At 42.5% G+C, this 27,802-nt stretch overlaps 2 protein-coding genes across 2 annotated transcripts in view; both read left to right on the top strand.

Annotated features, from left to right (window-relative positions):
• Window positions 1-17,000: 17,000 nt before the first annotated feature.
• The window catches only part of SMIM12 (small integral membrane protein 12), an 83,647-nt gene continuing 72,845 nt past the window's right edge, over window positions 17,001-27,802 (top strand). Inside the window, exon 1 of the mRNA XM_050800782.1 lies at window positions 17,001-17,004. The gene's annotated coding sequence lies outside the window, so the exon portion shown is untranslated. The remainder of the gene's footprint in view (window positions 17,005-27,802) is intronic.
• The window catches only part of DLGAP3 (DLG associated protein 3), a 64,130-nt gene continuing 62,118 nt past the window's right edge, over window positions 25,791-27,802 (top strand). Inside the window, exon 1 of the mRNA XM_050797947.1 lies at window positions 25,791-26,000. The gene's annotated coding sequence lies outside the window, so the exon portion shown is untranslated. The remainder of the gene's footprint in view (window positions 26,001-27,802) is intronic.

Here is a 27,802-nt window from a genome sequence, read left to right as displayed (position 1 = left end):
GGTTGTTCTAGGATTGTAACTTATTTCTATTAACTTTGAAATAATATTATTCTACTTCACATTTCACCTATTATATGAGAACTTCACAAGAGTGTACTTCTGTGCCCTCCCTCCCATCCTTTGTACTAGTGTTGCCATGCATTTGTTTTCTACATATGTTATAAACTCCAATAACAAATTATTACTATCTTTTCTTTAAACATCAGTTATGTTTTTTTTTTATCATAGCAGAAAAAAACCACATAGCATACAATTCACCCTCCCAACAATTTCCAGGTGTGAACTACAATATTCTCAACTACATGCACTTTGTTGTGCAGCAAATCCCCAGAACCTCCCTATTGTGTGTGACTGAAACTCTACACCGCTGAACAATAACTCCCCATGTCCCCTCCGTCAATTACGGTTTACAGACTTTAAAAAATAATAAAAATATTTTCATAGGCACTGTTTCCAGCACTTTTTATTCCTTCGTGTAGATCCATGTTTTCATCTAGGATCGTTTTTCTTCTACCTTAAGAATTTCCTTTAATATCTCTGCAAGTGCAAGCCTGGTGACTGTGAATTATCTCAGTTTATTTTGGTCTGAAACAAACTTTAGCTTTTCTTGATTTTCAAAACAGCATTATCTAAGTGTAATTTACATACCATAAATTCGCTCATTTTTCTTCATTTTAGAAGAGTATCTTCTCTGCATATAGAGTTCTCGGTTGACGAAGTTTTTTTGCTTTTGTTTTCTGTTCAGTACTTTCAAGATGTTATTCCTTGTCTTCTGGAACTTGCTGTGTTTCTGATAAGAAATTTGCTTCCATCCTTATTTGTGTTTCTCTTATTCGTATTTTGTGTTTTGTCCTAGTTGCTGTTAATATTTTCCCTTTATCACCACTTTTTAGGAATTTTAGTATGATATGCCTTTATGTGCTTTTTTTGGTGTTTATGCTGCTCTGGGTTCTTTGGGCTTTGTGGATCAATGACTTTAGAGGTTTCACCATATTTGGACAAACTTTGGATTGTTTCTTAAAATAGTATTTTGTCTTCCTCCTTCTGTTTTTCTGTGACTCCAATTACAAATATATTCAACCACTTGAAATTGTTCCATTGAGTCTCTGTTTATTTTTCCCACCTTTTTTTCCTCTCTCTGTTCTTCATTTTGAATAGTTGTTATTGTGTCACTGATATTTTTTTCTCCAATTTCTAATTTGCTAATAATTCCATCCAGTGATTTTTTTTTTCATGTTGTATTTTTCATACCTAGAAGTTCCATTTATTTATTTATTTATTTATTTATTTATGAAAAGAGTCTCACTCTGTTGACCAGACTGGAGTACAGTGGCGTAATCCTAGCTCACTGCAAACTCCACTTCCCAGGTTCAAGTATTCTCCTGTCTCATCCTCCCAAGTAGCTGGGATTACAGGTGCCCACCACCACACCTGGCTAATTTTTGTATTTTTAGTAGAGACGGGGTTTCACCATGTTGGCCAGCCTGGTCTTGAACTCCCGACCTCAGGTGATCCACCTGCCTTGGCCTCCCAAAGTGCTGGGATTACACGTGTGAGTCACCATGCCTGGCTTAGTAATTTTTAAATCTTCCATTTCTCTTTTCACTATATTCATATTTTTCTTCAAATTCCTGAATATATTAAATATATCTATGATAGCTATTTTGTTTTCTAATTCCATAATCTTTCACATTTCTGATGTTTGTTTTTATTGACTATTTTTTCTTTTGTTTATGGATCACATTTTGCTGTTTCTTGGTGTATCTGTTATTTTTGGATTGGATATTGGGCATTGTGAAATGTATGTTACAGAATTTTAGTGTCTTTCTCTAAAGAATTTTGGGCTTTGTCCTGTGAGGCAGTGAAGCTACTTTAAGATCATATTGATCCTCTTGATATTGAGGATTGAGACTTGTTTTTAAGTTTTATGAGAGATGGTCCGGAATGGTCTCTACTCTGCAGATTTTTGTTTGTTTGTTTTGAGGCCGAGTCTCCCTCTGTTGCCCAGACAGGCTGGAGCACAGTGGCACCATCTTGGCTTACTGCAACCTCCGACTCCCGGGTTCAAGTGATTCTCATGCCTCAGCCTTCTGAGTAGCTGGGACTACAGGTATGCACCACCACACCCAGCTAAGCTTTGTATTTTTAGTAGAGATGGGCTTTCGTTGTATTGGCCAGGCTGGTCTCAAACTCCTGGCCTCAAGTGATCCACCCATCTTGGCCTCCCCAAATGCTGGTATTACAGGCTTGAGCCACTGTACTCAGCCAGATAAACAGACAATTTGTCTCTACTACTAATATATTACCCTTCTGTTCTTTACTAAATGCCAAGGGTGTTCAATGAAGACTCTTCACTCTGGCTGGTCAGAGCTTGAACGTCTCCTAACCTTGTGTGAGCTGTGATAAATTTCCACTTTACAACTCTCTACATGTTCTTTATCTAGCTTTGTGGTGTTCACCCTTTCATGCATGGCTTAGACTTTGACATAAACTCAAGAGGACCCCTAAACAGATTTCAGAAGCTCCTTTTCTATAGAGTTCTTCTTATTTATAACTCTGCCCTGCTACTTGCAACTACTGTAGGCTCCATGAGAGACAGTTTCTGTTCTCCTCAACTAAACAAGACTTCCGTACTCTGCTGGGATCTGTTATCCTGCACCATGGTCCAGAATGTATCCTCAAGTAGAAAGTTTAGGATTCATAGGGCTTACTATGCTTATTTTCCTTTTCTCAAGTTCACAGTTTTGTACTATTTGTCTGATGTATGAAAAAAATAGTTTCTTCTATTTTGTCATGTTTCCTAGTTATTTGGGTAGAAGGGTAAGCATGGGCCCTATTACTCCATCATTGCCCAAAGCGGAAGTCAAGACACGTATTGCTTTAAGAGTATGTAATTAAGCTGGGCGCGGTGGCTCATGCCTGTAATCCCAGCACTTTGGGAGGCCGAGGCGGGCAGATCACAAGGTCATGAGTTCAAGACCAATCAGGTCAACGTGGTGAAACCCCATCTCTACTAAAACAATACAAAAATTAGCAGGGCTTGGTGGTGTGGGCCTGTAATCCCAGCTGCTCGGAAGGCTGAGGCAGGAGAATCGCTTGAACCCGGGAGGCAGAGGTTGCAGTGAGCTGAGATCGTGCCACTGTACTCCAGCCTGGTTGACAAGAGCAAGACTTCATCTCAAAAAAACAAAAACAAACAAACAAAAAAACCCAAAAACAAGAGTGTGTAATTGATTCAATAACAGACAAATAGCCCATGGAACAGAATAGAGAGGAAGAAACAGACCCCCACATATACTGTCCTCTGATTTATTACTAAGGTCCCACCGCAATTTAGTGGGAGGAGGAAGATCTTTTAAATACATGATAGAGAAAAAAATGAACCATATCCCTACCTTACATCATCCATATAATTGGGTATGGAGCATAGATGTATGTGTAAAAGGACAAAGCTTTCAAAACAAACTGTGGAAGAATATCTTTACAACCTTTAGGTAGGCAAAGATTTCTTTTTTTTTTTCTTTTTTTTTTTTTGAGATGGAGTTTTGCTCTTGTTGCCCAGGCTAGAGGGCAATGGCTCCATCTTGGCTCACTGCAACCTCCGCCTCCCGGATTCAAGCGATTCTCCTACCTCAGCCTCCCTAGTAGCTGGGATTACAGGCATGCACCACCATGCCCGGCTAATTTTGTATTTTTTAGTAGAGACAGGGTTTCTCCATGTTGGTCAGGTTGGTCTCAAACTCCCAACCTCAGGTGATACGCCTGCCTCAGCCTCCCAAAGTGCTGGGATTACAGGCGTAAGCCACCGTGCCTGGCCAGGCAAAGATTTCTTAAACAGGACATAAGAAAAACTAAAAGAAAGACTGGTAATTGACTTCATTAAAATAAAAATCTTCTCAACAAATCACAAACTTAAGACAGTATAAAGGCAAACCGCAACTTGGGAGAGAATGTTTGCAATACATATTTTGGAAAAAGAACTCATAACTGGACTATATCATGAAACCTTTCAGAGCAGTTTTTTAAAAAGACTGACAACATAAGTTTCAAAAAGATCAAAAGACTTGGATAGGCATTTCGCAAAAGAAGATATCCAAATGGCTAATCAACATTTCTAAAAGTGTTCAATGTCATTATCTATCAAGTACAGGCAAATTAAAACTACCATTAGGTACCACCTCATCTCCATCTAATTTTAGAATGGCTAAAGTGAATAGACTGACAAATCTAAGAGTTGGTGAAGATACAGAGAAGCTAGGAGTCTCATATATTGCTTATGTGAGTATAAATTTCCATCAACATTTTAGAAAACTACTTGGCAGCATCTACTAAAGCTAAGCAAACATATAATGCATGACTGGGCAACTCAGCTCCTGGGCTGAGTGTATACCCAAGAGAAATGAATGCATATGTCCACTAAAAGACATGTATATAGTATACTCATAGCAGCATTAATAGTAATAGCCACGAATTTGAAGTGAACCAAATGTTACTCAACAGTAGAATGAATACATTATGATATAGTTGTATCTGGAATACTACACAGCAATGACAAAGAATTAACTGGATGCAGTAACATGGGTGAACCTCACAGACATAAAGTTGAGCAAAAAAAGACATGAAAAATTACACTCTTTGGGTTCTCTTTTTATGTAAAGTTCAGGTAAAATATTGTGTGATAATAGAGTTCAGAACAGTGATAATATTTCTTGAGAGGTGTTAGCTGGTATAGTGCATAAGGGAGACATTATGGGGTACTGAAAATTTCTGTATCTTTATCTGATGGAAATTACATATGTAACAGTGGCTCTGTACACTCAAGATTTGTGCACTTTGTTACACTATAAATTACATCCCAATTTAAAAAAATCTTGTACTTCTTATAGCAAGCATAAAACTAATGATGTGCTAATTATTTTTGACTTCCGTATTTTCTTCTGGTAGTTCACATTATATATATTAAAGTTAGTTGTTCAACATGACTCTGGTTCCTGCACAATCTAGTTGAATGGAGTAATAGTTACATTTTGAAATTTTATGTATGCAGTAGTTCCTTGGTATCCATGGGAGGCTGGTTCCAGAACCTTCTTGGATATCAAAATCTGCAAATACAAAAGTCCCTGATATTAAATGGCATAGTATTTGCATATAACCTAGGCACATCCTCCTGTATACTTTAAATCATCTCCAGATTACTTATAATATCTAATGCAAGGTAAATGTTATATAAATAATTGTTGTTTTTTTTTTTTTTTTTTTTTTTTTTTTTTTTTTTTTGAGACGGAGTCTCGCTCTGTCGCCCACTCACAGTGGATGTCGCCATCTCAGCTCACTGCAAGCTCCGCCTCCCGGGTTTACGGCATTCTCCTGCCTCAGCCTCCCGAGTAGCTGGGACAACAGGCGCCCGCCACCTCGCCCGGCTAGTTTTTTGTATTTTTTTTAGTAGAGACGGGGTTTCACCATGTTAGCCAGGATGATCTCGATCTCCTGACCTCGTGATCCACCGGTCTCGGCCTCCCAAAGTGCTGGGATTACAGGCTTGAGCCACCGCGCCCGGCCAATAATTGTTATATTGTATTGTTTAAGTAATAATGACAAGGAAAAAAGTCTGTGTTTGTTCAGTGCAGACACAACCATTCATTTCTTTCCTGAATATTTTCAATCCCTGGTTGGTTCAATCCTTGGACGCAGAACCATGGATACAGAGGGCTGACTGTTATTTCTTCTTTCAATATGTTGCCCGTTAAATTATTAATTTCATTTTGAACTTGCCATCTCAGACAGTGATTGTTTATCATTACTTTTTTATCCATTTTACATGTTTGTCCATTCTATCATCAAATTTCAAAATATTTTCTACTGAACCTAGAAAATAGATATTTTTCTTTCCTGGAAATAATGTGCTTTTGTTGGCTAAATATCAAAACATAACATTATTCTTTTAAGAATATCATGCCAACGTTTTATATCAAAGTTTATATTTAATACTCTCAATTGTTGCTATTTTTAAGCCTTTTAAAGATATAATTATTAAATACAATTTCAACAGCTCTGGATTTAGAGAGACAGATATCCATGTGTTCTTTAATAAATTGTGGTGTGTGTGTGTATGTGTGTGTGTGATGTAAGGCCCTCTAAAGCACAGGGACCAGAGACAGACTCTTTTTGCTTCAATTCAAAGAGGCTACTGGCTGGGTTCATCTGGTTTTTTCCCTAACACCTGTTTGTAGTAAGCAGTTGTAAATATCCCGATATTGAGAGCACTTCTCATTTCAAATATTTAGTTCTGTTGTCCCCATAGGCAAGAGTGACTAACATTTACTGAGTGTTTCCTATGTGCCAGGCATTGTTCTAAGCATTTTACATTTATTTACTCATTAAATACTCAGTATTTACTCATAAGGATTCTGTAAGTCTGGATGCGGTGGCTCACGCCTGTAATCCCAGCATGTTGGGAGGCCGAGGTGGGTGGATCACCTGAGGTCAGAAGTTTGAGACCAGCCTGACCAACATGGTGAAACCCCATTGCTAATAAAAATACAGAAATTAGCTGGGCATGGTGGCTCACACCTGTTACCCCAGCACTTTGGAAGGCTAAGGCGGGTGGATCACTCGAGGTCCGGAGTTTGAGACCAGCCGGGCCAACATGGTAAAACCCCGTCTCTGCTAAAAATACAAAAATTAGCTGGGTGTGGTGATGCATGCCTGTAATCCCAGCTACCTGGGAGGCTGAGGCAGGAGAATCACTTGAACCCAGGAGGCGGAGGTTGCAGTGAGCTGAGATCGTGCCATTGCACTCCAGCCTGGGCAACAAGAGCGAAACCCTGTCTCAAAAAAAAAAAAGAATTCTGTAAAGTAGGTAGGTACCATGATTATCCCAATTTTACAGATGAGGAGATTGGGGATAGAGAGGTTAAGCAAATTTCCTGAAGCATTGAAACATCCCAAGAATGTCAATACTTTGGTATTAAAAATTTCTCTCTCAAGTGTGGGAGAAGCACAAAAATGTGCTTGTCATCAAACCTACCTATCCAGCCCCAACATTTCTCTGGAGTTTTAATCCCATAATTCCAACTGAGTACTAGAAATATTATTTTGTGTGTTCCATAGGCATCTTCAACTCATGTTTAAAATGAAACTTATAATTTTCTCCTCCATACCTCCTTTCTCTCCTGTGTTTCTTATTTTAGCGAATGGCACCACAATCCACTCAGTCATCCAAACCAAACTCTGGGATGATCTTGGGCTCTTCTTTCTCCTACCACCGAGTCCTTCTTAACTTGAACATATACATGAATACTGATAATGTTCTGTTTCGTGATCAGGGTTGGTGACAGGCATACGTTTACTTTGTGACATATTTATCAAATCGTACACTTCTAATTTATGCACTATATGTAGATATATACACATCTATATACACATACAATGCAATTACAATTTAATAAAGCTATTTAAATTTTAAAACATTTAATTCATTAAAAATGAAAAAATGTACTTTAAAAATGTACCTCTAAAACTGCTTTAAATTATATAAATGTAACAGAATGCCATGATTAGGTATGAATTAGGGCTCAGGTCTTTCGGAGAAAAGTTAGGCAAATCTCTTCCCTTTGTATCCATTTGTATTTACGATTTACACAAGGCCTGAGTAATCTCTGAAGAGAAGTCCTGACCTATTTCAGACATATACAAATAAGACTATGGACTGCGGGTGACCCCAACAGAAGCCAGAGGGCAGGGAAGGAGATCAGAAGTCAGTGAGGGAGACTCACTATAAATAGAAGGAGTTGGGCACATGAACCAACTCTAGCAATAGATCCTAAGTAGTGGAACGGAGTGCTGGTTCTAGATACAAGACAGAGGCTGGTACTGGAGATAGTTTCAATTTGGTCACTCTGGTGGTAGATGTGCACCCTGGGAGACATGGGTTATGAGTTTGAGTTGAAAGAATGAAACCACCAATCTCTAAAAATTTAGTCAACCTTACTATGACCCCCTCCTCTCTTCCACTGAATACTCCTCAAAGGGAGCATCTCTTTCTTACTTCCAAGGAGCAAAAACACAAACCTCTCCCTTGAATGCAATGCAGCCTCCAAGTTCCATGGCCTTCAGGCTACGGCTGAGTTCCCGCTCCACCTGCACGTGGCATGGCTGAGTTCCTGCTTCATTGGTTCCTAGTGGTGGTGGTGGTGATAACATCAGCAGGAATGGAGTTGCAGCAGGAGTTTGACTCTTGTGAAATCATTAGGGCCTGAGGTTATGGAGTCCCTGCCTGGATGTCCATGGCAATGAGAAAAAGAGCCATATAACTAACAGCTCAAGCAATTTTACTGCAGGACTTCTCCAACTGAGCATAACACAGAAAAATCATTCTCTCCATTTCACAAGAGATAACTTTAATCTCAGGCATCAAGCCAAAGCAGCAGCATTTCAATTCCACTAACAATGGCACATGGCAATGATTGGAGTCAACTGCCACTGTGGAGAGGCCCTTCCCTGAATGTTTGGTTCTGAGTATACAGATTTATGGCTTGGCTAGCCATGGCCTAAAGCCTCCACATTTTGCTTGCTTGCAAAAATTCTAGGTTAACTGGGCATGGTGGCTCATGCCTATAATCCCAGAACTTTCAGAGACTGAGGCAGGGGGATCACCTGAGCTCAGGAGTTTGAGACCAGCCTGGGCAACATGGTGAAAACCCGTCTCTACAAAAAATACAAAAATCAGCTGGCCATGGTGGTGTGCGCCTGTTGTCTCAGCTACTTGGGAGGTTGAGGCAGAATTGCTTGAACCTGGGAGGAGGAGGTTGCAGTAAGCCGAGATCATGCCATTGCAGTTCAGCCTGGGTGACAGAGCAAGACTTTGTATCAAAAAAAAAAAAAAAAAAAAAAAAAAAAAAAAAAAAAAAGAAGAAGAAGAAAATAAACATCTCAGAAAGTTTGAGATTTCTGCTTACCTTCATGAAATTTTTAATTTTTATATTTTTAGATAGGGTCTCACTATGTTGTCCAGTCTGGAGTTCAGTGGCTATTGACTGGCACGATCATATCACACTGAAGCCTCAAACTGTCCTCCTGCTTCAAACTTCCGAGTAGCTGGGACTACTCAGAAGTAGCCCCTGCACCCAGACCTTTGTGAGATTTTATAATATCTCAGCATGAAAGTCTAGGATGCAAGAAATAATAAAAAAGAAAATGGTAAATATGTGGATTAATAGGGCCGGGAATTGTGGGTCTCACCTATCATCCCAGCATTTTAGGAGGACAAGGCAGGAGGATTGCTTGAGTCCAGGAGTTCGACACCAACCTGGGCAGCATAGTGAGACCTCATCTCTACAAAAAATAAACGAGAATTAGCTGGGCATGGTGGTGTGTGCCTGTAGTCCCAGCCACCTGGGAGGCTGAGGTGGGGATTGCTTGAGCCTGGGTGGAAGAGGCTGCAATGAGCTGAGATTGCGTCACTGCACTCTAGCCTGGGGGACAGAGCAAGACACTCTGTCTCAAAAAAAAAAAAAAAAAAAAAAAAAAGATAAATGTAAGTAGACCTTGAGTGTATAAAACTGTAATAATAAGGTCTAGTGGGTTTTTCAAAGATAGAATTAAAACATGACAATTTTGTGTGTCTGTGTGAGTAGGTATATGTATATATATAGAGAGAGGAAAGAATGGAGTTACGGTGTGTCTAAGTTTCTTGTATTTTGGAGTTTGATTAACTTCAGACTTTGATTAGTTAAGTATATATGCTAAAATTTCTAGAGCAATCATTAAAAGAACAGAAAGAATGTATAAATTCCAAAATAGTTGTAGGAAATTTGAAATAAGAGACATTCAAGGGAAGTGGAAATCCAAGTACCATTTCAGAATGATTAAACTGTGTGGGGATAGTGGTAAGAGATGAGGTTAATGATATAGGCATCGACCTCACAGGCTGCGATAGCTTAGATTATATATATATAATATATATAATATATTATATATATTATATATAATATAATAATATATTATTTATATATTTTATAATATATTATATAATATATACTATATAATATATAAATAATCTATTATATAAAATCTATTATATTATATATTATGTATATATTATATATATTATATATATATAATCTGAGTTTTGTGTGTGTGTGTGTGTGAGAAACCCACCAGAACTTATTATTGTGTCTGTGTGTGTATGTTTTTCCAGACATGGTCTCACTCTGTCACCCAGGCTGGAGTACAGTGGTGCGATCATGGCTCATTGCAGCTCCACCTTAACCTTCCAGACTCAACCAATCCTCCCACTTCAACCTCCATGTAGCTGGGACTGCAGGTGCATGCCTCCACTCCCGGCTAATTTTTTTGTATTTATGTGAAGACGAGGTCTTTCTTTCTTGCCTGGGCTGGTCTCAAACTCCTGGGCTCAAGTGATCTGCCCACCTTGGCCTCCCAGAGTGCTGAGAAGACAGGCGTGAGCCACTGTGCCTGGTCTCGATTTCCTTTTAATTATTCTACTTGAAATTTGTTGGGCATCCATAGCTTGATATCTTCATCAGTTCTGGAAAATAATCAGCCCTTGTCTCTCCACATATTGCTCCTGCCCCATTCTCTCCCTCTCTTTTGGGCTTCGGATTAGATATAACTTGGGCTGTTTCATGTTCCTTTCTTAACTTGTCTCTCACAGCCTCTCTCTAGGATGCTTTTTGTGTGTATTTTTCAGCTCTCTCTTCCTGTTCATTGATTCAATTAGCACCTGCTTCCAGTTGGCTGCAAAACCAATTTATTGAGTTTTATGTTTCAGTTATATTTTTCACTTCTAGATGCTCCGTTTAGGTCCTTTTGTTATTTGCTTGGTCATTCTTTAAATGTGTTTTCTGCTCATATTTTGTCTTTTATTTTTTAATGACTTAAGATTCATAGAATTGGATAAATCATAATTCTTGATTTATGGTTCACTGTCATCAGTGCACATGGACCTGTTATTTGTGTATGAGTATATATCTGTGGATATTTGTAAAAGAATGTAATAAATGCCTAGAATTCCACAACCCAACTCATGAGCTACAAGAGCACTCTCCCTGATTCTCCCCTATCCTACAACTCTGCCTCCTCTTCTCCAAATTTGTGATTTATACTCTGGTTTCTCTTCAAATTGTATAAATTTTTCGCCTTTTGCCAAATTTGTGATTTACATTCCCTGTGTTTTTATAGTTTTATCAAATGTATCTGTGGCCCAAATATTATTCAGTTTTAGTCACTTTATGGTATATATAATCTTCTGGGACTTTTCAAAAACCCCTCAATGTTATATTCACTTAGATTTATTCATATTTTTGCATGCTGTATGTAATATTTCATTGTGTGACTATTCTATGATTATTTTATCCATTCTTCTGTTAATGGGCATTTGGTTGTTTCTAGTTTTCTTTCCCCTACCACAAACAATCTTGCTATGAATACTTTTGTATATGTCTCTTGATTAAATATGAGCAGAAGTTCCATTGGGTACATATTGATAACTAGGGGTGAAATGCTAAGTTTTTTTTTATTATTATTATTATACTTTAAGTTCTAGGGTACATGTGCATAATGTGCAGGTTTGTTACATATGTATACTTGTGCCATGTTGCTGTGCTGCACCCATCAACTCGTCAGCACCCATCAACTCGTCATTTACATCAGGTATAACTCCCAATGCAATCCCTCCCCCCTCCCCCCTCCCCTCTCCCCATGATAGGCCCCAGTGTGTGATGGTCCCCTGAAATGCTAAGTTTTAAGTGTATGTAAGATTAGTAGTCAGCCAGTACACATCAGCAGAACTATTGGCTAGCATCTGGTTTGGCTGGATCTGTTCTGCTTGGTCAGTCCCATGTAGTACTCGTTAAAACTTTGAATGTTATCCCTGAGGGACTATGAATGGCAAACTTTGCAAGCCAAATTATTTTAAAATGATTATTCTAATCTATACACCACCAAAAATGTGTAGGAAATCCTGTTGATTCACATTCTGTCCAACAGTTGAGATTATCAGATTTCTTAATTTTTGCCAATCTGATGAGAGCAAATTGGTTTCTCATTCTGGTCTTCATTTGCATTTCCTTGTTACTAATAAATTTGAGCATGTCCTCAAGCGTGTATCTGCTATATGTGTTTTCTCTGAGAAGTTCCTGCTTAGTTATCTTGCTCATGTATTTTATTCATGTATCATGTATTTTTCTATTTGATTGCCTTTTTCTTATTGATTTGAAGGAGTTCATATGAAAAAATAAAAAAAAATCCTAGATCCTGATTCTTGGCCAGTTATGCTTGTTATAAATAGCTCCTCCCCATTTATAGTTTGTCTTTTCACTTTCTTTAAGATGATTTATGAATAGAAGTTCCTAACTTTAATATAGTCAAAGGTATCCAGCTTTTCTTTCCTAGATAGTGCGTTTTTTCTTTTTTTCAATTTGTTTAAGAAAATCATCTTAATTCAAGGTCAGAAAGATATTTACCTATACTTCTATGATGGTTAATTTTCTGTGTTAACTTTAGTGGGTCATGGAGTGCCCAGATACTTGGCTAAACATTATTTCTGTGTGTGTTTGTGAGAGTGTTTCTGAATGAGATTAACATTTAAATTGCAGACTGAGAAAGTAGATCACCCTCCCCAATGCGGATGGGCCTCATCCAGTTCATTGAAGCCCTGAGTGGAATTAAAAAACTGAGTAAGAAAGAATTCTTTTTCTCTGCTCGACTGTCTTCAAGCTGGGACATCAGTTCTTCTCCCGTCTTTGGACTTGAACTGGAACTCTACTGTTAGCTCTCCTGCGTCTCCAGCTTGCCTTACTGCAGATATTGAGACTTCTCAGCTTCTGTAATTGTGTGAGCCAATTCCTTATACTTATCTATCTACCTGTCTATCTATGCATCTATGCATCTATCTATCTATCTATCTATCTATCTATCTATCTATCTATCTATCTCTCTATCCATCCATCCATCCATGCATACACACACACACACACACACACACACATACGCACGTACACACATTTGTTGGTTCTGTTTGTCAAAAGAACCCAGACAAGTGAAACTTCTTTTTTTTTTTTTGACAGAGTCTCCCTCTGTCACCCAGGCTTGAGTGCAGTGGCACAATCTTGGCTCACTGCAACATCCACCTCCTGGGTTCAAGCGATTCTCGTGCCTCAGCCTCCCGAGTAGCTGGAACTATAGGTGTGCACCACCACACCCAGGTAATTTTTGTATTTTTAGTAGAGACGGAGTTTCGCCATGTTGGCCAGGCTGGTCTCAAACTCCTGGCCTCAAGTAATCCACCCACCTCAGCCTCCCAAAGTGCTGAGATTACAGGCGTGAGCCACTATGCCTGCCCGCAACTTCTGTTAAGAGTTTTGCATTTGACATTTAAATCATTAACCCAATCCAGCTGGAGATGAATTGTGTATTGTGTGAAGTAGGAATTCAATTAATTACTTTTCAAAACGGTTAATCCTTTTCCCTCCTTTTTCCACTTATCTGCCATGCTGCCTCTGTTACACATCTAAGTTCCACATATAAATATGTTTTTGAGCTCTCTAGTCTATTGTACTGATCATGTTGTCTCTCTGAGCCAGCACCACATGGTCTTGATGCTATATCTTTTTAATAAGTACTGATCCTGATAAGGCAAATAACACCTCTTTATTCTTCTTCTTCAGAAGTGTTTTGGTTAATTAATGAAATCTCCTAGTACCCAGTTTGAAGGTTTTAATACCATTTTGAATTAAAAGCATTCTGAATCCTTGGAAAAAATGACTATTTTGTACAGAAAATGCACAAACTGAATTGAAATGCTTTCTTATATTAAAAAAACAAGGAAATTACCAAATATGGGCTTGTGAAGGACCCAGCAGCCAACTTAAAGAAACTACCTTTGGTCAAATTTGGGAAAAATAGAGCATAATAGAATACCTTCAGTGGATTAAAATATGTCAAACATGTTTAAATGCATGAGTTCATTATCTTACCAAAGGCCGGGCACGGTGGCTCATGCCTGTAATCTCAGCACTTTGGGAGGCTGAGGTGGGTGGATTACTTCAGACCAGGAGTTCAAGACCAGCCTGGGCAACATGGGAAAAACCTGTCTCTACAAAAAATACAACAATTAGCTGGAGGTGTTGGCATGTGCCTGTGGTCCTAGCTATTCTGGAGACTCAGGTGGGAGGAGCATCTGAGCCTGGGAGGTTGAGACCTCAGTGAGTTGTAATTGTGCCACTGTACTCCAGCCTGGGTGACAGAGTGAGACCCTGTTTCAAAAAAAAAGTTATAATTTTACCAAAGAAAATCCCACAAAATCCTTATTAGTCACCTTTGTAATATGCAAGGGAACCAAATTATTACTTTTATTTCATTTTTATTGAGTTAAAAAAGACACATACTAAAGTACATCTTAAAAGTATAGATCTTAATATATACAACCTAATGTACAATCTTAAATGTATTGATTGATGAAAATTTACATGTATGTATATCTATGCAACCATTACTCAAAAGATATGTAAGATATATCTACTAATGGAAATATACAACATTACTAATGAAATCTTGCCTAAAAATTGAACCTGTGTCTGATCAAATCTCTAAAACGAATTACAAATTTACAGGAAATATAGGGGATAGAGAAATATGATAAAACTTCAGAGGCAAAACCCAAACTGGGAAATTCTCAGGATAAGCAATTTGGTTTCTTCAACAAGTACAATTGCTGGAATAAAAAAGGAGGGAACCTACAGATTAAAAAAGACTTAAGTGGGCCGGGAGCCATGGCTCACGCCTGTAATCACAGCACTTTGGGAGGCTGAGGTGGGTGGATCATTCGAGGTCAGGAGTTCGAGACCAGCCTGGCCAACATGGTGAAATCCATCTCTACTAAAAATACAAAACTTAACAGGGTGTGGTGACGCATGCCCGTAACCCCAGCTATGGGGGAGGCTGAGGTGGGAAAATTGCTTGAACCCAGGAGGCGGAGGTTGCAGTGAGTCGAGATTGCACCACTGCCCTTCAGCCTGGGCAACAGAGTGAGAGTCCGTCTCAGAAAAAAAATAAAGACTTAGATGACATCAATTGATTGCAATGTATAAGAAGAATCAGAGAAATTTGATTGGATATTTAACTAGATATTTAATGATATTATGATATTAAGAAATTATTAAAATTTTTAGATGTGGTAATAGTATTGTGATTATGCTTAACAAAAGTCTCTTTTATTATAGAGATAGCTACTAAAATATTTATTGATAAAGTACTATGTTTAGCAATTGCTTCAAAATAGTACAAAGAGGGGAAGAGTAGAAAATACAGATTATGGCTGGGCATGGTGGCTCACGTCCGTAATCCCAGCACTTTAGGAGGCCAAGGCAGGTGAATCACCTGAGGTCATGAGTTTGAGACCAGCCTGGCCAAATGGTGAAACCCTGTCTCTACTAAAAATACAAAAATTAGCTGGGCATGGTGGTGCCCACCTGTGGTCCTAGCTACTCAGGAGGCTGAGGCAGGCAAATCACTTGAACCCTGGAGGCGGAGGTTGCAGTGAGCTGAGATAGCACCAGTGCACTGCAGCCTGGGCAACACAGCAAGACTCCATCTCAAAAAAACAAACAAACAAAAAATATATATATATAATATATGCATAGATTAAACAAAACTGGCTAAGAGTTTATCATCATTGAATCTGGGTAAAAAACACATGGGGAGATATTTTTCTATTCTATTTAAAAACTATGTTTGAAATTTGTCATGATAAAAAGTTAAAAAATTGTAACTTAGTTCCTGGTTCTTAACTTTTTCATACTAATTTCAGAATCAGGTTATCAAATTGCATGTATTTTGATTGAAATTGCATTGAATCTAGGGATTAATATTGGAAGAACTGACATCATTGCAAATTATAATTTTTAAATACACGAATGTGAAGTATCTCTCCACTTACTAAGTATTTAAAAATGACTCAGTAAATATTCATAATTTTATTCATCTTTCATTATATTTATTATTAAATATATAACTTTTTGTAATGATTGTAAGTGGTATGCTTTTAAAAATTATGTTTTATTATTGTGCAAATATAAACATGCAAATGACTTTTGTATGTTGATATTTTATCCAGATTCCTTGGCAAGTACAAGTACTCTAACGATCTGTTTAGATTCTTTTTTATTTTCCAGGTGAATTTTGTGTCATCTGAAAATAATGATAATTTTATTTTTTTCCTTTTTTAAACCTAATATGCATGCACCTAATAAAGTATCATTAAAATATATAAAGAAAATTTAATAGGGCTACCATAGACAAGAGGTAGACAAATCCTCCACCATGGTGGGAGATTTCAACACATTTTAAAAGTTGTTGATAGGTCAAACAGAAATTTGGTAAATACGTTGAAGATATGAACAATGAAACTGAAAAACAGAGGCTTAACATATACATAATTCTGCTTTTTACGGTCAGAGACTACAAAATCTTCTCCAGAATTGTCTTAGTTGTCCAATTGCTGTGGAAACTTGGTAGTGTAAAACAACTACAAGTATTTATTATTTCTCAGATTCTATGGGTCAGGAATTTAGGAGTGGCTTAGTTTGGTGGTTTTGGCTTAAGATTTCTCATGAAATTCAGAGAGATGTTGTCAGGAGCTGCAGTCATCTGATGGCTTGACTGGAGCCAAAGGATCTGCTGTCAAACTGACTCACTCACATAATCACAAGGTTGGTGCTAATGACTAGAAGTGATGCAGGACAGATGAACCCCCAAATTGGGGCTTAGCCCAGGAGGGTCCTTGGCTTCACCAAGGAAGGAATTCAAGGGCTAGCGGTGGTGTTAGACAACAACTTCTATTGAATGGGCCGTGCACAGTAGCAGCAGAGGTGCTGCTCCTTGCAGAGCAGGGCTACCCTATAGGCGGTGTGCCCAGAGTAGCAGCTGAGAGGCAGTTGTGCACTCATATTTATACTGACTTTTAATTATGTGCAAATTAGGGGGCATTTTATGCAGACATTTCTAGGAAAAAGGTGTTAACTTCTGGATTCGTTGCCAGGTCAGGTCATTGCCGTGGAAAGGGACAGTAACATCTGGGTGCAATGGTAAACTGACATGACACACTGTGGGGGGCATGTCTTATAGAAAGCTGCTTCTGCCGCAGCCCTGTTTTAGATAGTTGTCTATTTGGTCCCGTGTCCCCACCTCTGGAGTTGTGTCCCACTTCCTGCCTCAGAAGGAGGGCTCAGTTCTGCCCCATGTAGGTCTGCTTGAGTGTCTTCATGACATGGCAGCTAGCTTCCCAGAGTTAGCTATTGAACTACCTCAGACAGCAAGGTGAAAGCGGCAATGTATTTTATGATCTAGCCTCAGGAGTCATACACTGTCATTTCTGCAAATTCTATTGCTTGTACATATTAGCCCTATTATCCAGTGTGGGAGGAGGCTACCCAAGGCCAGACATACAATGAGATGAGAGTAAATGAAGCCGCCTTGGAGACTGACAGCTGCAAACACACACAGAGCATTTACAAACCTTGATCACATACTAGTCACAGAGCAAGTTTCAACAAACTTCAAGGAATAAGTACCATACAGGCAAGATTCTTTGATCACAATTCAATTAAGTTAGAAGTTAATAACAGGCCGGGCGCGGTGGCTCAAGCCTGTAATCCCAGCACTTTGGGAGGCCGAGACGGGCGGATCACGAGGTCAGGAGATCGAGACCATCCTGGCTAACACCGTGAAACCCCGTCTCTACTAAAAATACAAAAAACTAGCCGGGCGAGGTGGCGGGCGCCTGTAGTCCCAGCTACTCGGGAGGCTGAGGCAGGAGAATGGCGTAAACCCGGGAGGCGGAGCTTGCAGTGAGCCGAGATCACGCCACTGCACTCCAGCCCGGGCTACAGAGCAAGACTCCGTCTCAAAAAAAAAAAAAAAAAAAAAAAGAAGTTAATAACAAAAATATAAACTAAATGCTACTATCTAGAAATGAAAAATACACTTCCAAATAACTCATAGGTCAAAAAAATCATAATATGGATTTAAAAATACTTAGAACTAAATGATAATGAAAACATGAGATGCAGTGAAAACAGTTCTTTAAAGATAGTTTATAGCCTTACATATTTATATTAAAAAAGAAGAAAAGCTGAAAATTAAGGAATTATATTTTCAACTTAAGCAATTTCTTAAAGAATGAGTAAACCCGAAGGGCGTAGAAAGAAGTAGATAATAAAAATGAGAGCAGAATCAACAAATTAGAAAAGATACAACAGAGAAAATCAACAAAGTTAGGAAGCTAAGCATTTGATTTTTTCTTTTTCTTTTTGAATAGAGACAGGGTCTCACTATGTTGCCCATGCTGGTCTTGAACTCCTGAGCTCAAGCAATCCTCACAACCTTAGCCTCCCAAAGTGCTAGGATTACAGGTGTGAGCCACCACACTTGGCCTAATTCTTTTTTTTTTTCTTGAGAAGGAGTCTTGCTCTGTCACCCAGGCTAGAGTGCAGTGGTGCGACCTCAGGTCACTGCAACCTCTGTCCCCCGGATTCAAGCGATTCTCCTGCCTCAGCCTCCTGAGTAGCTGGGACTACAGGCACCCATCACCACACCCGGCTAATTTTTGTATTTTTAGTAGAGACGGGGGTTTCACCATGTTGGCCAGGCTGGTCTCAAACTCCTGACCTCAAATGATCCACCCACCTTGGCCTCTCAAAGTGCTAAGATTACAGGTGTGAGCCAGCACACCTGGCCTAATTCTTTAAAATGATTAAAATATGGATCTCTGGCAATGTGAATCAAGAAAAGAAAGCAAGTACAAATAAATATTTATAAAGGAGGACATAATTATAGGTAAAGCATATATTTAAATGATAGAATAATTTTATAATAACTTTATGGCAATACATTTGAAAACTTAGACAAAATAGACATATCCTTTAAAAACACAACGTATGGCCAGGCGCGGTGGCTCACGCCTGTAATCCCAGCACTTTGGGAGGCTGAGGCGGACGGATCACGAGGTCAGGAGATCGAGACCATCCTGACTAACACGGTGAAACCCCGTCTCTACTAAAAATACAAAAAAAAACCTAGCCGGGCGTGGCAGCAGGCGCCTGTAGTCCCAGATACTTGGAAAGCTGAGGCAGGAGAATGGCATGAACCCAGGAGGCGGAGCTTGCAGTGAGCTGAGATGGCACCATTGCACTCCAGCCTGGGTGACAGAGCGAGACTCCGTCTCAAAAAAAAAAAAAAACAAAAACCCCCCAAAACAAAAAAAACACAACTTATTAGAAGTGGTTGAAAAAATAGAAAGCCTGAACTAGTACTTTAGATAGTCCTGTGATATGGTTTGACTCTGTGTCCCCACCCGAATCTCATGTTGAATTGTAATCTGCAGTGTTGGGGGAGGGGCCTGGTGGGAGGTGATTGGATGATGGGAGTGGATTTCCCCCTTGCCATTCTCACGACAGTGAGTTCTCATGAGATGTGGCTGTTTAAAAGTGTATAGCACTTCCCCCTTTGCTGTCTCTCTCTCCTGCTCCTACACATGAAGACATGCTCATGTCCCCTTTGCCTTCCACCATGATTGTAAGTTTCCTGCGGGCTTCCAGTCATGCTTTCTGTACAGCCTGCAGAACTGTGAGTAAATTAAGCCTCTTTTCTTCATAAATTACCCGGTCTCGATGAGAACTGGGTAATTTACAGCAGCGTGAGAACAGACTAATATATCCTGCTAAGGAAATAGAAGCAATAGGAAAAAAAAATTAATGAATAAACACCAGTTCTACAGATGAAACACATGTCTTACACAAATCTCACAAAAACTTACAAATAACAGATCATTCCAGTCTTACACAAACTTTTTCAGAGAAAAAGAAAAGAGGTGGCTGGGCACGGCTACAGATTAGTTGGGCATGGTGGCACACGCCTGTAATCCCAGCTACTTGGGAGGCTGAGGCAGGAGAATCGCTTGAACCCTGGAGACGGAGGTTGCAGTCAGCCGAGATCGCACCACTGCACTCCAGCCTGAGCAACACAAGTGAAACTCTCTCTCAAAAAAAAAAAAAAAAGAGAAAAAAAAGAAAAAAAAAGAAAAGAGGTAAAACTCCCCCAACTCATTCTACAAAGCTAGACTAACCTAGATGCCAAATCATAGATAACAAAGACAGGAAAATGTCAGACTTATTTTTGTTTATTAATATAGATGCAAAAATCCAAAATAAAATATTTGCAGATTGAGTCTGATGATATTATCTATGTAAAATAAATCATAACATTCTATGAGTGAGTTGAGTTTATCCCAGGAAAGTAAAATTTAATATTAGGAAAATCTCTAAATATAATTGAACACATTATATGATCAAGTGAAAAGATCCAGCCTTTGATGAATTTCAACATACATTTGATAAAAACTCTCAGTAAATTAGAAATCAAGTGGAACTTCATTCACCTGATCAAGAGGGGTCTCCAAAAACCCTATAATAAATGTCATCCTAAAGAAGAACTATCAGAAACATTAAAGTTACGAACATGACAAATATACCCACCATCACCACTTCTATCCAACATTGTACTCTAGGACCCAGCCAGCACAGTAAGACAAGAAAAATAAGCCAAAGGAGCAAGATTATTTTATTTCTCTAAATATACTCAACATAGTTATTTTATATTCTGTGTCTCATAATACTATTAGTTGTTATTTGCAGGTATTTTTCTACTATGTGTTGTTTTTGCTGGTTGTATCAGTTAGGGTTCTCCAGGAAACAGCCAGTGGTCTATATGTAGACATATCAAAGGGGATTTATCAGGGGAATTGGCTCACACAATTATGAAGGCCAAGAAGTCCAACGATATACTGTCTGAAAGCTGGAAAACCAGGAAAGCCATTGGTGTAATTCAGCCTGAGCCCAAAGGCCTGAGAATTGAGGCAGACAATGGTATAACTCTTAGTTTGAGGCTGAAGGCTTGAGAACCAGGAGCTCTAACGTCCAAGGGCCGGAGAAGATGGATATCCCAGCTCAAGAAGAAAGCAGCTTTGCCGTGCTCTGCCTTTTTCACTCTATCTGGGACCTCAATGGATTGGATGATGCCTGCTTACACTGATGAGGTTGGATCTGTACTCAGTTTACTGATTCAAATGCTAATATCTTCTGGTAACATCCTCACAGACATACTGAAAAATAATGTTTCACCAGCTATCTGAGTATCTCTTAACCCAGTCAAGTTAACACATAAAAATGAACAATCACATTGTTTCTTGTTTACAGTGCCATGTTTCCTTGTTCAGTGATAGACATTTAACTGTGAGTCATTCATTTTCTTTGGAATTTTATCTGTGGAAATTATTTGAGGCCCGAGACAAAGATTTACATTTGCTTCTGCTGGGCACCTGAGGCACTACCAGTCTGGTACATTTTATACCAAATTATTGGCTTGAGTTTTTCCAGATCCTCTAGGTAGAGTGGATCTGACTGCATATGGTGTGAAATCTAACTTGTAGTAATGGATACTCAGGAGGTAATGCTTCCTTTCTACACTCATTACTACTGCTGAGGATTAAAGCATGCAATTTTCTTACAATTTCCTAGGTTTGGGGATGGGGTGAGTTTTTTCTAGCTCTCCTGTACATTGAGAGTACAGCCCTTTGGGGTTCTAAGCTTATACAGGGGAGTATGTGACCATGTTGGGCAGACTGGGGTTTTATCTTCTATCTCTGGTGCCCTGAGAGATCATGAAAACTGAAGTTAAATTTCATCTGTCAGCAAATGACTCTGTATTAGTTACTAAGTGCCATAATATTGTGGCATAATACCATACCATACCAAAGCTCAGTAGCTTAAATTAATGAGTATTCATTATTGCTCAAGAGTCTTCAAATTGGCTCGACGGTTCTTCTCATTCAGCTGGTCTCACTAATGTGTCTGCAGTCAGCTGTGGACAGGTAGATATCTTTGCCGCTCTTGCCTGGGCTCTCTCACATGTTTGGAGATCTGCTGGCTACAGGCTGGTCCATGATGATCTTAGCTGGGACGGTTGTGATGGCACAGCTCTCTTCCACCTTGTCACTCATCCTCCAGCTGTCGCAGGCTTGAGGCTTGTTCTTATAGTGAAGGCAGGAGACCAAAAGAAAGAGTAGAAGTATTCATGTCTCTGAAGGCCTAAGCTTGGAACTGGCACACCATGATTTCTTCCAGATTCCACTGGCGAAAGCAAGTTACAAGTCCACTCAGATTTAAGGGGTGGGAAAGCAGGGTCTGCCGCTTTTTTTTTTTTCCTCCTCAGAGATCCTTGTTCCAAAGAGTCCACCTCTTGATGCAGGGAGCTGCAAAGTCACAGGGCAAAGGAGATGGATTCAGGTGGAGGCAGAGAATTGGTGCTCTTTTTGCAACTCATCTATCACAGCCCCCAAGACTAAAGTTGGCTTCAGCGCTCTGCTTACTTCTCTGGTTCTGCCTTTACCTAGATTTTGGCTGGAGTGATTCTTATTTTCTTGCCAGCACATCGATACATTTAAGAATATTAAAAAATATCATATTTATACATATATATTCTCTTCTTTATTGTGTTTTAATAAAAATTACTTTATTTTTGTTTTGTTTTGTTTTGCTATTTATCATGTTTTCAGTGGGAAGATCAAACAAGGCACCTGTCATACTGTCTGACACTGGGTGAGTCTCTGTCTTTGCACATGTGACTGTCTACCTGAAAGTCTCTCTCCCAATCTTTGAGACTCCACTCAAATGCTGCTTTTGTGCTTTTTTTTTTTTTTTTTTTTTTTTTTGAGATGGAATCTTGCTCTGTCGTCCAGGCTGGAGTGCAGTGGCATTATCTCTGCTCACTGCAAGCTCCACCTCCCAGGTTCACGCCATTCTCCCGCCTCAGCCTCCTGAGTAGCTGGGACTACAGGTGCCCACCACCATGCCCGGCTAATTTTGTTTTTGTATTTTTAGTAGGGACAAGGTTTCACCGTGTTAGCCAGGATGGTCTCGATCTCCTGACCTGGTGATCTGCTTGCCTCCGCCTCCCAAAGTGCTCGGATTATAGGAGTGAGCCACCGCACCCAGCTTTTTGTGCTTCTTTGTCTGTCCTCTTCACCTAGGCAGAGCTAGGCCCAGGGTGAGCCCCTTGTTCAAAAATTATTAACAATTTTAAGACAGTGACAGCAGAATATTCTACTAAGAGTGATGCCCTTCTACATGTGGGGTTCTGTACAACTGCACAGGTCACAATCCCATGAAGCTGGCCCGTATAGTAATTATTGGTTTACATCTCCATTTCCCTTACTAATCACTGGATGGCTATGAGAGAACACTGCCTAAGGTAAGCCTGTCTGATTAATCTGTATGCCCCCAAGAGGCTAGCAAGGTGCCAGGTATAATCAGTAAAGGGTTGTTGAATGAACAAATGAAAATAACATCATGTTCTCAATTCTAAAATGCACCAACTCTGATAGCTTTAACAGAAAGGTAGAAGAGTCATATTAAATGTCCTCGTTTATTATAAGATGCTTTCCAGTTTCAGAATAGTTTACAAAATACAGGTCTTAGAACTGCGAAAACACCGTGGTGCTATTTAGCATCCTCTGTGATGGCTGTTCTTTTTTTTTTTTTTTTTGAGACGGAGTTCCAGGCTGGAGTGCAATGGCACGATCTCAGCTCACTGCAACCTCTGCCTCCCGGTTTCAAGTGATTCGCCTGCCTCAGCCTCTGAGTAGCTGGGATTACAGGCGCCCGCCACCACACCGGACTAATTTTTGTATTTTGGGTAGAGACGGGGTTTCACCATGTTGGCCAGGCTGATCTCGAACTCCTGACCTCAGGTGATCCGCCTGCCTCAGCCTCCCAAAGTGCTAGGATTACAGGCGTGAGCCACTGCGCCTGGCTGTCGGCTGTTCTTTTTTTTTTTTTTTTTAATCTTTAAGACTGAGTCTGGCTCTGTTGCCCAGGCGGCAGTGTGGCACAATCTCAGCTCACTGCAATCTCCGCCTCCCGGGTTCAAGCAATTCTCCTGCCTCAGCCTCCTGAGTAGCTGGGATTACAGGCACGTGCCACTGCACCCGGCTAATTTTTTGTATTTTTAGTAGAGACGGGGTTTTACCATGTTGGCCAGGCTGGTCTTGGACTCCTGACCTCAGGTAATCTGCCTCCCTCGGCCTCCCAAAGTGCTAGGATTACAAGCGTGAGCCACCACGCTAGGCCTGAGGGCTCTTCTTATGCTCCACGGAAAGTGAGATGTTTCCTTCAGTTCTAAAGTAGGTTCCTGGGAACAACTTTCTCTCTTATTTTCTCTGACATCTGCTCTTGACTGAACCCTGGGCTGGAAATGGTCTGCAACCTCAGTTCATGATTGAAGAGACAATCAACTGTTCTTGTGAGCAGCAGGGTAGGTGACCAATCTACTAGTCTCTTACCAGACTTCTAGGTCTCCCTTGGGAGGAGGGCTCTCCAAGCCCCTTATGTTATTTAATGTAATGTGGCATCTTAAAACATCATCTCCCTGAGGAAAAGAGGTCTTGGCTCCCAGTTGTAGCTCTTCTGGGTCTTTAGCTTCTCCGTCCCCTGCCTCGGTTTCCCCCTTTATACAGGGAGGAGAGCCGGTGGCTCCACAAGGAAACAGAGAGCAGGAAGTTGTTGGGGTGCAGGGTGGGGGCCGTTGAATCAGAACAACTCCAAGGTATGTTCCTAGAGAGGTGGACAGTCTCCCAAGCCTCCCAAGCCCACACCTCACCACCCCAAGCTTTCAAGATCGGAAAATGTAGAGGAGAGAAGAGGGCCCACTGAACCTCCACCCCCAACTTTCAGCGCCGGAGGCAGTGTTCCCTCACACGCACCCTGGAAAGCCAGAATCCGGAGCCACCCCTTCCCCCACGTCTTCAGCCCCTCCCCCTGCGGCTTCCCCACCGCGGCCCCCTCCCCCCCCATTACAGCATCGCTCTGGGCGCCAAGAAGGATTCAAGCCAGGGGACTGCTGCAGTCAGCTCTCCGCCTCTCGGCTCCCGCAGCCTGTGTCCGGGCTCCGCAGCCTCCAGCTGTGCTTCGAACAGTCCCTTTCCCCCGACCCCGACACCGCCACGGCACAATCCCAGGCTCAGGGCCCACAGGCGGGCGGGCACAGTGGGCACGGGCGGGGGGGGCCCAGCACAGGCTGCAGGTACAGCGGGGCTCTCCCTCCACACTGGGGATGCCTCGGCTGTACGGACTGTGGGTGGGGGATGCCTGCCAGCGGCTCCGAGGCCGGGCACAGCGCCCCATCCTGGCAGGGGCTGGGGCAGAAGAAGGGGGGCCCCCTGACCCCAGGCCAGGAGCTGAGGTCGGGCGGCCGACTGGGAAAGCCCGAAGGAGAGTCTCCTAAGCTGACGGGCCTGGGAGCTGTGTGTGACATTCAGGGCGTGACTGCGCCTCGGCGGGGGGCGAGACCCGGTCAGTGAGGCTAAGCTGGCCCCCGGCCGCCCGCCCGCCGCCGGGCTTGGGTCCCTGTGCCCAGGTCGGCTGTGCGTGGCCGTGACACTTCGGGTGCCTGTTCCTGGGTCCCCGGGGAGGGGGATCTCATTCCTGACCCTACGCTGGGCGCCCCCAGCACCGTCGCTGAGCGAGGTGGGCGCTCCTCGGGGACCCCGGCGGCCGCCCGCGGGCGGCGACCTCGGCTCTCCTGGGTCCGCGCGGGGGCGAGGAGCTCGGTCCCCCTCCCTCTCCCTCTCCCTCTACCGGCTCGGTCGCCCTGCGCGGGGGCGGGGGCGGGGGCGGAGCGCGCGGGCGGGATCCCCCCCGCCTCCCCTTCCCGGTCCCCGGGAAATCCAGCCTCCGTGGCTTGGCCGCCTCCCGCTCCCGCGCCCGCTGCCGCTGGGCGCTCGCTCGGGGCTCCGCAGCCGGCGCGGCCCCTCAGCTGGGGGCTCCGCAGTGCCGGGCCCCGGTCCCTGCCCGCCTGCCCAACGCCGCAACGACCCCGGCCCGGGCCGCTGGCACCATGTAACCCGGCCGTAGCCCGAGCCGGGCCAGGTAAGCCGCGGGGAGGAGTGGGGACGGGGCCGCGCTTGTGGCGCCCTCTGCAGCGCCCCCCAGGCTCGGCCCGGCTGCGGCCCGGGCGCCGCCCACGCCCCGGGCTCCAGCGGCCTCGGCTCCCGGCCCCGGGAGGGGGGAGGGGCTGGGCCTCCTCGGCTGCCCCCGCTCCTGCCCCAGCCTGGCTGCCAGCGGGCCAGACCCGAGGGGCGGGCGGGGACCACGCGGACCGCGGACCCACTCTCCCGGTCAGTGCCGCGGGGGCAGGCCAGCCCCGGCCCAGCCCTCGCCCGGCTGGAGGCTTGGGTCTGGGAGGGAGTAGCCCGCTGGTTGGGGGGGGAAGTCGTAGTGTTGGGGAGATCCGGAGAGAAGTTTCCTCTGCAGGTGTGTGAATGTGAGTGCGTGTCGCTGTGTGTCTGTGCCGAGTGTGTCACTGTGTGGGTCTGTGGGTGATTGTGTGTGCCGGTGAGTGTATGCCGTGTGTGCGTGTGCCACTGTGGGCGAGAGTGTGTGTGCATGTTAGTGGGTGTATGCAGCGTGAGTGTGGAGGGTGGTACTGTGTATGTATCTGTGGACATGTGAGTGAATGAGTGTGTGTTGTCCCCGTGTGTGTCTCTGTGAGTGTGTGAATGGATGTGTGTGCCGGTGTGACTATCTCTGTGAGTGGGTCCCGGTATCTGCCCTGTGTGACTGTGTGTGTGTGTGTGTGTGCGAGTGTGCGCGCGTGCGTTGGCTGTGTGAGAGTGTATCTGAGCACAGTTAACTCTGAATCACCCACACCTGTGCTTTGTCCCCCCACCGTCCTCCCATTCCTGGTGGGATATAGGACAGGGAGATGAGACTTTTCCGAGGTCAGATCATCCCCCCTTCTCTGGGGACCCCTGACCCTTCATTCAGGCAAGAGCTATGTGGCACTCCCCATCTTAGTCTCTACCTTCACCTACCTCAGGGGGTGCCCTCTGGGATGTTGTTGGTCGTGTCCTTCCTGCATGCTGAGGTCCCTGGTGGGTGGGAGGGGGGATCTGGGGTGAGCTGGAGTATGTGCCTGTGTGTGCTGCTTCTCCTTTTGGGGGCCTGGGAACTTGTGTCATCTCAATAATGCTTCATCCAGGGCCTTTTAGAGCTAGGAGATGAGGAGGCCAGGTGGAAGCGTCTGCCCTGTTAGTCATCAGAGCAGGTGGCGCTCTCCCAGACTTCCAAGTCCCAAGCCTTCAAGTTCTGGGTCATTGGTTCAGTCCACTGGCTCCGGGTGGGTCTGTACTAAGCTCTTTGAAGTGATAATAATAAAATAATGCCCTCATATTAGTTCAGGGCTTTTGAAAATGCTGCCCTCTGAACTCTTCTTATTTCCCCAACAGCCTTGGGAAGCAAGCAGGACAGGTATCACGTTAAGCCATATGAAATTGCCAATATTCAACTGTTTTTATTTAACCTACAAAAACAGCAATTTCACATGGTTCAACCAAATATAATGCCGATTTACAGATGAGGATGTTGAGGCTTGAGAAATGAATTGCATTTCCCACAACCACACACTGCTAGGCCACACACTGGGCTGGGCCAAGGTTAGAGAGTGGTACTTCCTGGTGTGCTCTCTCTGACCCTGGGGGCACTGCCCTCTACCTCTGCGCAGCATTCCCTGAATGCTGGGGCTACTTCTGCACCCAGCTGCCAATGCCTAAAAGAGAGAGGGGGGGAAAAGAGAGGAGGGAGGGGAGGGAGAGGCTTCGTGAGCTGGCAGTGAATCAGGGTCTAAAAAGGGAGCTGGGAGGGCTAGGGTGGCAGGTGTTTCTAAAAGGAAC

This window comes from Macaca thibetana, chromosome 1, assembly GCF_024542745.1.
Source record: "Macaca thibetana thibetana isolate TM-01 chromosome 1, ASM2454274v1, whole genome shotgun sequence".
Taxonomy (NCBI): Eukaryota; Metazoa; Chordata; class Mammalia; order Primates; family Cercopithecidae; genus Macaca; species Macaca thibetana.
Note: the sequence above shows the minus strand (reverse complement) of the source record. Positions and strands in the feature narration are given on the sequence as shown.